This window comes from Temnothorax longispinosus, chromosome 7 (genome assembly GCF_030848805.1).
Source record: "Temnothorax longispinosus isolate EJ_2023e chromosome 7, Tlon_JGU_v1, whole genome shotgun sequence".
Taxonomy (NCBI): Eukaryota; Metazoa; Arthropoda; class Insecta; order Hymenoptera; family Formicidae; genus Temnothorax; species Temnothorax longispinosus.
Genome location: NC_092364.1, coordinates 13,243,086 through 13,251,551, shown reverse-complemented (window position 1 = coordinate 13,251,551; position 8,466 = coordinate 13,243,086). Strand labels below are relative to the sequence as shown.

Here is an 8,466-nt window from a genome sequence, read left to right as displayed (position 1 = left end):
CCACACAGCACACTTTATCTGAGGGTCGTCCTACAGATAAAGTGGGATATCTCAATAACCGGTGGATATCCAGTGGATATTTAATATCCGGTGGATATCCAGCGGATGCACAAATGTCCCTCAAAATATCCTGTGCTGTGTGGGGTCTGTGCGCAGTTCCTTGATACACAAGGCCAACTCCCATTAGCGCCGCTACTTGGACATTCTGTTGTACATTTAATTTGATACTCGTTGGTGGTAGGAGCGTTTCCACGTGTAACGATAATAATTTAGTCATAGATACGTTCATCATGCCACGATGCGTCGCTGATAAGCCCAGCAAAAGTCCAACGCTCCCAAGTAGAACAAATCAGTCACGAAAATATCAAAATGACATCATTTTGTAATCATTTTTTACGCGTCATCGTGACGTCAAAATGGCCCGTTTATAGGAGCATATAATCTTGACATCATCTTGACATCAAGATGACGTAAAAATGACCTTTTTTTACAAGGCAGGTATAATTGGATGTTATACATTAGAAGTGTGGATTGGAGTAATATTAAATAAGCATAATAGAGGACAACATGTAAGGAATATATAATTACATGTGAGACTTCTTTATTATATAAAAATATGTCTTACAGAGACGAAGCTATTCTAAATCTTAAGAAAAATTAAATACTAAGGCATGGTTGCATCAACGTCGCATAACTTTAACCTTAGCTTAATTCACTTCACTCTTCGTCTGTTTCTAAGGAAAACAGTTAGACTAACTGTTCCTCTTAGAAAGAGACGAAGATTGAGTTGAACTGAAGTTATGCGACATTGGTGCATTTCGGCTTAATACAATTTGATAAAAAAACATAAAACATAAAACAAAATAATCTTTGGTAATTATTGAAGATTTTAAGAACAATTAAATGTACTAAATACGTGTACTAAAATGTACAGACGGCGTCATTAATGCCTTCCACCTGAAGGCAATAGTACATGTAACGTGCACTATAGAAATCTCCAGAACACAGCTATTAGGAAAGCATTAATGAGTATTCTGTACTATACATATAACACAAAATAACTTTTAGAACTTATCTAATACCTGAACAAAAATAAATGTATTTATACATTTTATTATTGCACGGTATTATTGCATGGTATTATTTCACAGTCAAAATAAAAGTTTTTTGTCATGGTTTCATAACATTAAAAATAAAAAAAAAATAAAATTCTCGTTGATTGGCCTCTGGTCTTTTTCCGTCATCATTGAGATCGTGACGTCAGAGACGAGAAATCTGCACACGCTAAGAATTCTTGAGTGCATTTCCAAATAAAAAGATATTTGCATAAAATAACACTTCAGATCATTTCAGCATACTTCAATAATACTTCGAAAATATTTCTTTTCTTTGACAATTAATAAATAGGAGTAAATAAAAAAATGTAATATGAATGTAGGCTTATATAAACGCAGTCGCATAACTATTAGGCTTTGTATTATATTTATTTTACGGCTGTTTATTAACTGTCAAGGGAATGGAATAGTTTTCAGGGTATTTTTGAAATGTGCTAAAATGATCTAAAATGTTATTTTACGCAAATATTTTTTTATTTGGAAATGGCACGCAAAATCGAATTCTCAGCGTGTCATTTCTAGCCTCTGACGTCACGATCTCACATAATGACGGGAGAAACCCAGGAGCCTTAACATTAAATATCACAAAGGCAAGTAATTCTCTCATGACTAGAAAAATTTGAAAAAATAATTAAATTTTTCTTTGGTTTCCCGTATAAAGCCATCTTTGTATTTTTAACTTCACTAGTTTTAAGTCACTTTTGGGATGGTTTTTCAGAACAGCGCCTACAATTTTAACTTATTATTCATTTTTTATCTACTATATTTTAGTAAAAGACGGTAATTTATATAGAATTGTACTCACAGGAAATAGCGTCCATAATTTTACTGTTTGCTAGTGCGATCTTGGTGTCTTTGGTACCTACCCAACTTAATGCTCTTGCTAATTTGTTACTTATTAGCAGTTTCGATACTAGGTATACAGCACTTTGCCAGTCACTACCTTGACTAACCATACGGCCCGCAAAATATTGTACCTAAATGTCACATATTTTAGTACAAAGAACAAAATCATAAATGTAACAAATAATTCTATCTAGTTCAAACGTACCACTGTTGAGAAATTCGTGCCATCATTTAAAAACTCTTCAAACTTATCATATTCATCAACTGACTTCAGAGGAAGCGCTGGAAGGTTATCTGGTCTTAAAAGAAGACTTTCCTCTGGTGCTAAGTAGGTAAGTATTTTTGTTGTGTTCATCATTACAAAATCAAGTTTACTACTTATTTCTTGAAGTAACTCTGTCTTAATTATTTTTATGGCAGCATCAGTGTTATCACCTAATTAATGCAAACAAATTATTAATGTAATGTAAAAAATATTCTCAATCCAACGAAAGATCGATCACGTTTTGAATATAGGCAAAGTAAAGTAGGGAGAGCGTGTCGCGCTACTAAATACCATATACGTAAATATGGCACGTTCGCTGTAGAGGAGGGCTTTCTAGACGTTCTATAGACAGACACCTGCGCAAAACATACGAGTTTTCGTCCAATCTCTGTGATCGATTTTTTGTTGGACGGAATATACATATATAAATGCTTACTTGATGATTGGTGCTTACTGGAAAAAGGAGAAACCGATTTTGTAAGTAAATTTTTACAGTTTGCATCATAAGATCTATTTTCTTTGGAATGCTTTCCACTGGATACAGATTTAACACCTGAGTGTAAATACATAAAATATCAAAAATAAGATTACTTGTACAGAAATAATAAATATACAATTACTGATTGAATTATAGAAAATGTGTTTAATTTGTAAAGAGTAATAACTCCTTTTGTAAGTAATATTTTTTATATTCATGTCTAACTTATATTTTTTATCTCAAGTTATAGACAGCATATAAATAAAATTATACTATTGATGAAATAAATAAATAGCTGTAGTATAAATGTATGTGCATAGCATTGCCAGATGTGTTATAAAGCTTTGTTTCAATTACTTATTTTTCAAAGAACTGAATGATATAAAAGATGTTTGTTATCTCAAGAATAATCTCATGAAAAAAATACATAAAATGTTTAGAAATCTGTTATAGCTTAAGACTACTTATCAAAAAACTGCTGCTAATATAACTTTTTTGCTTTTCAGTAGTGAAACACGAGAGTTTCGGAGAGTACGTATTTGAGAAACTTGCTTAGTTATCTTCTAACAATCTGTAAATGTTATTGTTTAGAAACATCCTGTACAATTATATTTACCTGTAGGTTGATCTGTGACAGAAGTAATTATTTTCTTTGTTCATCACTTAAGTCAGAAGACTGACTTAATTTCTGCGAGATATTTATGCTCCCATATTTATTATCTGTTGTAGCATTAATTTCTTCTCTACTTTCTTCTTGTATAATTTCTGGACTGGATGGTAAAACAAATTCTGACTGTTGAGAATCATTTCCTACAGACGTATACAAAAAATAAATTAATGTAGCAGTCAATACTTTCTTGTACTGACTAATTTAAAGCTTAGAAAATTATTTACCTAACAAAAGTTGTTCTTTCATTCTATCTATATTCATTTTATCATCATATTGTCGGTGAAATTGCAGAGGAAACGAAGCAGGGGTACTAGGGGTTATTGCTTCTGTTGTTGCATGCGAAACATCTGTCAGATTATATGTTTTTTTAGAACGTGGGTCACTTCCTATAGTATCATTTAAACCAACAGAACGGTTCTGTTCTAAATCGAGTGTTTTAATTAAATTTTTGGATTTGGTAACCATGGAAACCTCCTTGTTAGCCTTGTTTTGAGAAACTTGCGATTTTATATTATTTCTCTTGGCTAGTAATGCTGCAACTTTTGCCCGAACAGCTTTTTCTTCCATTTCTTCATTTTCACTATCGCTAGACTGATCTCTCAATTTATTATTCCTGCTCTTCTTAACAGTGTGAGTATTACATTTATCTTCGGATTCGGATGACTCTGTGACATTATATTTCGGATTTTTCTTTCTTTTTCTGGGCTGGTCTATATCACTAACTTAAGTAGCTTCGTGACAATCGGCTAGATACTCGTATGTACTTAAAGGAGCTAAGTTCTTCAGATGTCCGTTTAAACCGAGAGCCATCAGAAATCCTGAGTGTTCTACCCCGTATTCATCCTGTTGCTGTTTATTGTACACTATCCATGTCGAGTATCATGTTCGCAGAATCCGGATGAATACACAGGCCCGCAGCTATGCCGTTATGAAACAGCGGCCACAGATTCATGTTTGGCGGAACGTCTATGTGAGTTAACTCAACGGTCGTTCCACGGGGCGGTGCTTTGCCTAATGAAAACGATTAAAACAATTATACAATTTAAAAAATTAATTCAAACCGTGATACGTAATCATACCAGTTAAACACAATCGTGGAATGGGTAATTGCTCCATTATCATCGGGGTGGAAGTTCTCAATGTAAACGTGCCTCTATAGCCACAGGCCATTGTTCTCGTGCATAACATGAGCAAGTGCCTTTCCTGCTCCTCTATAAACTCGTGATCGCTTACGTTCGATCTTTGAACTATCGCTATCCTCATTGGTTTTGAGGAATTAAGCAACCTTCGCACCTCAGCAATTTTATGATCCTTACTAAATCGTAACTTTAATATCTATCGAATGAAACAGAGTGCGAGTTATAAGCATTGTAAAAAGTATATGTACCTATATCTAACATAGATTATAAATAATATTGCAGAGCATTATATGCATGAGAAGAAATGCAAAAAAATCTTATGATCATATACCATATCATCAAATTCCATGCCGTCGTCTTGTTCATCCTTTATCGCGTAATACCTCGTTTCGCCATCAGATTGCAATATATCGATGATGATTTTAAATGCCTATCTAACACGGCTAGGTCTTGGCGATCTATATATGAGTTCGTACACCTAGCTGGATAGGCCAATTCGACGGTAGACTTTCTCTACATCTGTGCATAATGTCTTTTGTCATCAAGGATACCGCAGGTGGCAATGTCTCGAGGTCTTCTTTTCTCATACCTAGGATTAAAATATTGTTTTATATCTTTGGGAAAGGGATAATTTCCATAATACTCGATAACTTGCTGCAGCGTGATCATACCCATCTCGTGATATAATATTATCCTATCCGTTGTGGGTTTCTCCAATTTCTTCAGTATCTCTTTGTCATGCAGTTTTGTTTCCGCTTTCTTGAAGATCAATACGATTTCCAGCAGGTACAATTAATTTGATATATTTCTCTATTTCAATTACATCAACACGATTTTCATTTGCTATATAAGCGCGATTAGATACACTATATTTCTCGTTCTTGGATTAACATGGCTTAATTACGGGAATGCAGTTACATCTACTCCATCTAACATGATATTTAACGTTTCAAATATGCCTGGTGGTTTCCGAGGCATGTAACTTGGAATTGCTATTTTCTGCAGGTCTGAATCGTTGATTTGAGATTTCATGGACTTTTAGATACGACAACGAGGGTGAATCAAGGAAGTAATGATAAGCGTACATCTCGAATTTCAGATCTATATGCTTAATTGATACAATAACTACCCGAGCAACGGCAGACTTTCCGAGAGAGATATAACGCTGTTTAATTTCAATTCTTCGTACAAGAGATGAAAAGAAAATAAAATTAGTGGAAAATGTGGAAACAGGACGGCTTGATACATTTATTTTTCCAACACGTTACTCGATTCTGCATTTTGAGACGTCGTGCGGAGAAAGTTTGATATCTTCTGACCCTTCAGCACATTCAAGGCAAAAGTTCGAGAATTTTTATATTCGTTCGAATTTAATATGTACAACCAATCATCCGTAGATCCACAATTGCTAGTCTTTTGCTTTTTGGGTAGCACCATAGGGCTGTTACGTTCTGTACACTGATCCTTTTCGTTGTTTCGCATCAGACGTAATTTTTCTATATCATATCCCAATAATGTGAACAGAACTATTAGAAAGAGATCCCATTCTTGCGCCGGCGAAAAGTGATCTTGTGGGCCTGGAGCATTTCTAGCGCCGTACCATTTAATCAGCAATTGCATTGCTAAATCTTTTCGAAGAACGCTTCGTAATTAACGTATGTAAACATTTAGTGACTGTAAAAAAAAATGTTATCTAAACTAATTATAATACGTGTGTACAAATAACTAATTTAAATTATTTGCAATTCTTGTAATAAACTTATTAGTTATACTTATATATCAATAAAATCTTTTTCAGATTTCATGTACTTACCTAAAGGCGATGTACTGGAAACAGGTAACGTTATACGGAAATATTGCTTATTTCCGCATTCTACGGTTACCTCATTGCCTACAGTTTCTTTCAAACCGAGAAAGTTTGTGTCCGCATCAGTAATTAATTTTCCAACAGTATCGGCGGACGAGCACAATTACCACCTACGGGACTCAGTAGATGTAAAAGCTTCTTCGATTTAATTTTGTGCGAGGCTGTGCAGCTCTGAGAAATCAAGGAACTTCGTCTCGGAAATGGAGATCCAAGCTTAGGATTACTATTTGACAAAAAGTAATTGTTGCCCGAAAAATTCGAAAGCATGCCAGAATGTGCAATTTGCCCACGCATGTAACTCCCGTGAATAACGCTATTACGTTTGACAAATCCACAATCGCTATCATGTGCAAATTCTGGAAGAAGCCAATAATTTTTTACGTAAGTTATTAAGTTATTTCAATTATCATATACATATCTTATGTTTTAAATAATTTCATGCTTTCTTTTGTATTTTAAATAAGATAAATAAGAAATATGCTAAATTATATAATGTTTTTTTGTAATAATTGTAATGTATGTGCATCAATATGTACTAACCGATAAACTGATGATAGCATCTTTAGCCACAATTATGTTCGTTACCATCCCGAAAATGATCTGTTGTTGTTTGTTAGTCTTTTCCAATCTTACTAAAGACAGTTGCGAACGATTCGGAATCAAATAGCCCAAGTAATTCTGTCCAAGAAGGTCTGATGTTAAAAAAACCTTAGATGCACGACCAGCTAGTATCTCTAAAAAAGAAAAAATAAATAAATAAAATTTCCTCATTATCTAAAAAATATAAATAATGATCGAGTTTCTCCTTTTAACGAAATAAAGGTGGATGCTACTTGTACTGATAATATAGCAATTCCAAGCACAAGTAGTACTTCTTTATCTCTCTTAGAAGAATCAATAAGAGAAATGGAAGAAGATTCTTCTTCCAATAATGAATCAGAAGATAATTCTCGTGAATTCCAATCGGTGTACAATGAAATCGAAAATTACAAGGAAAAGCGTATCGGCATCGACACCGAATTAATGATCTACTGGAAGAAGAAAAAGTATGCGATACCACATGTAGCAAAATTAGCTACAATTGTTCATGCGGTACCTGCCACGCAAGTTAGCGTAGAAAGAGCATTTTCAGCTCTTAAAGTGATGCTAGACGACAGACGATGCAAATTATCTGCACAAAATTTGCAAAAACTTATGTTTGTAAAATTAAATGCAGAATTTCAATATTAAATATTAATATATGTATAATATATACAAGTGTTAATAGAAATATTGTACTAATATTTCTTTTCTATTCTTTGTTTCATATATTTTCATCCCGTTTGTTTGCTTAAAATAAAATGTATAAGTTTTATAATTAATTTTCTTTATGTTGTCAATGAATACTAATTATTAATTGAAAATTTGAATGTAACCAGAAAGAATTTTTGCCGTCGATATTGGTTATTGGTAACAAAAAAAAATTTTCGCTGTCGATTATGGTTATCGGTAACCAAAATAAAATTCAGGTCATCGATAATGGTTACTGATAACCAAAATTAAATTTCGGTCATTTATATTGGTTACTGATAACCAAAATTTAATTGCCGTCATCGATAATTGTTATTCGTAACTAAAATACAATTTTAATCATTCATAATGGTTATTCGTAGTCAGAACAATTAAAAATTAAATTTTTTTTACATTTTATTTTTTGAGAAATTTCTTTGAAATTTAATTATAACTTGCTTCCATTTAAATAAAAATTAATTTTTACTCAATAACTTTTTTACAAAAAATTTTTAAAATAACTGTTATTTTCGACCTCTGCATGGTCATTTTACATCCATATTATGTGTGTCCTGTTATATCTATAATCCTAAATCCACTATGCTCGATGCAAGATAATCGACTCTACAAGTAGATGTGTAGTTTGTTGCGTTTTAAATAAACACGTTGAATTAAATTAAAAGTTATTTAATATGTTCAACCGTGTTAAACGACGTAAAACAGCAACAGATGTGTAAGAGGAGCTTCGGTTATCTTGAATTTGCAGAATTTTATAATCCATTATGCTCGACTAAATCGTAAGACAATTATCGACTCT

General features: G+C 33.0%; 2 pseudogenes; both read right to left on the bottom strand.

Moving 5' to 3' along the window:
- LOC139816991 (vacuolar protein sorting-associated protein 33A-like) overlaps positions 1-289 on the bottom strand; it is a 5,998-nt pseudogene extending 5,709 nt beyond the window's left edge.
- A 3,327-nt stretch (positions 290-3,616) lies between these two features.
- Positions 3,617-7,214, bottom strand: LOC139816441 (anaphase-promoting complex subunit 1-like; annotated as a pseudogene).
- Positions 7,215-8,466: the final 1,252 nt, after the last annotated feature.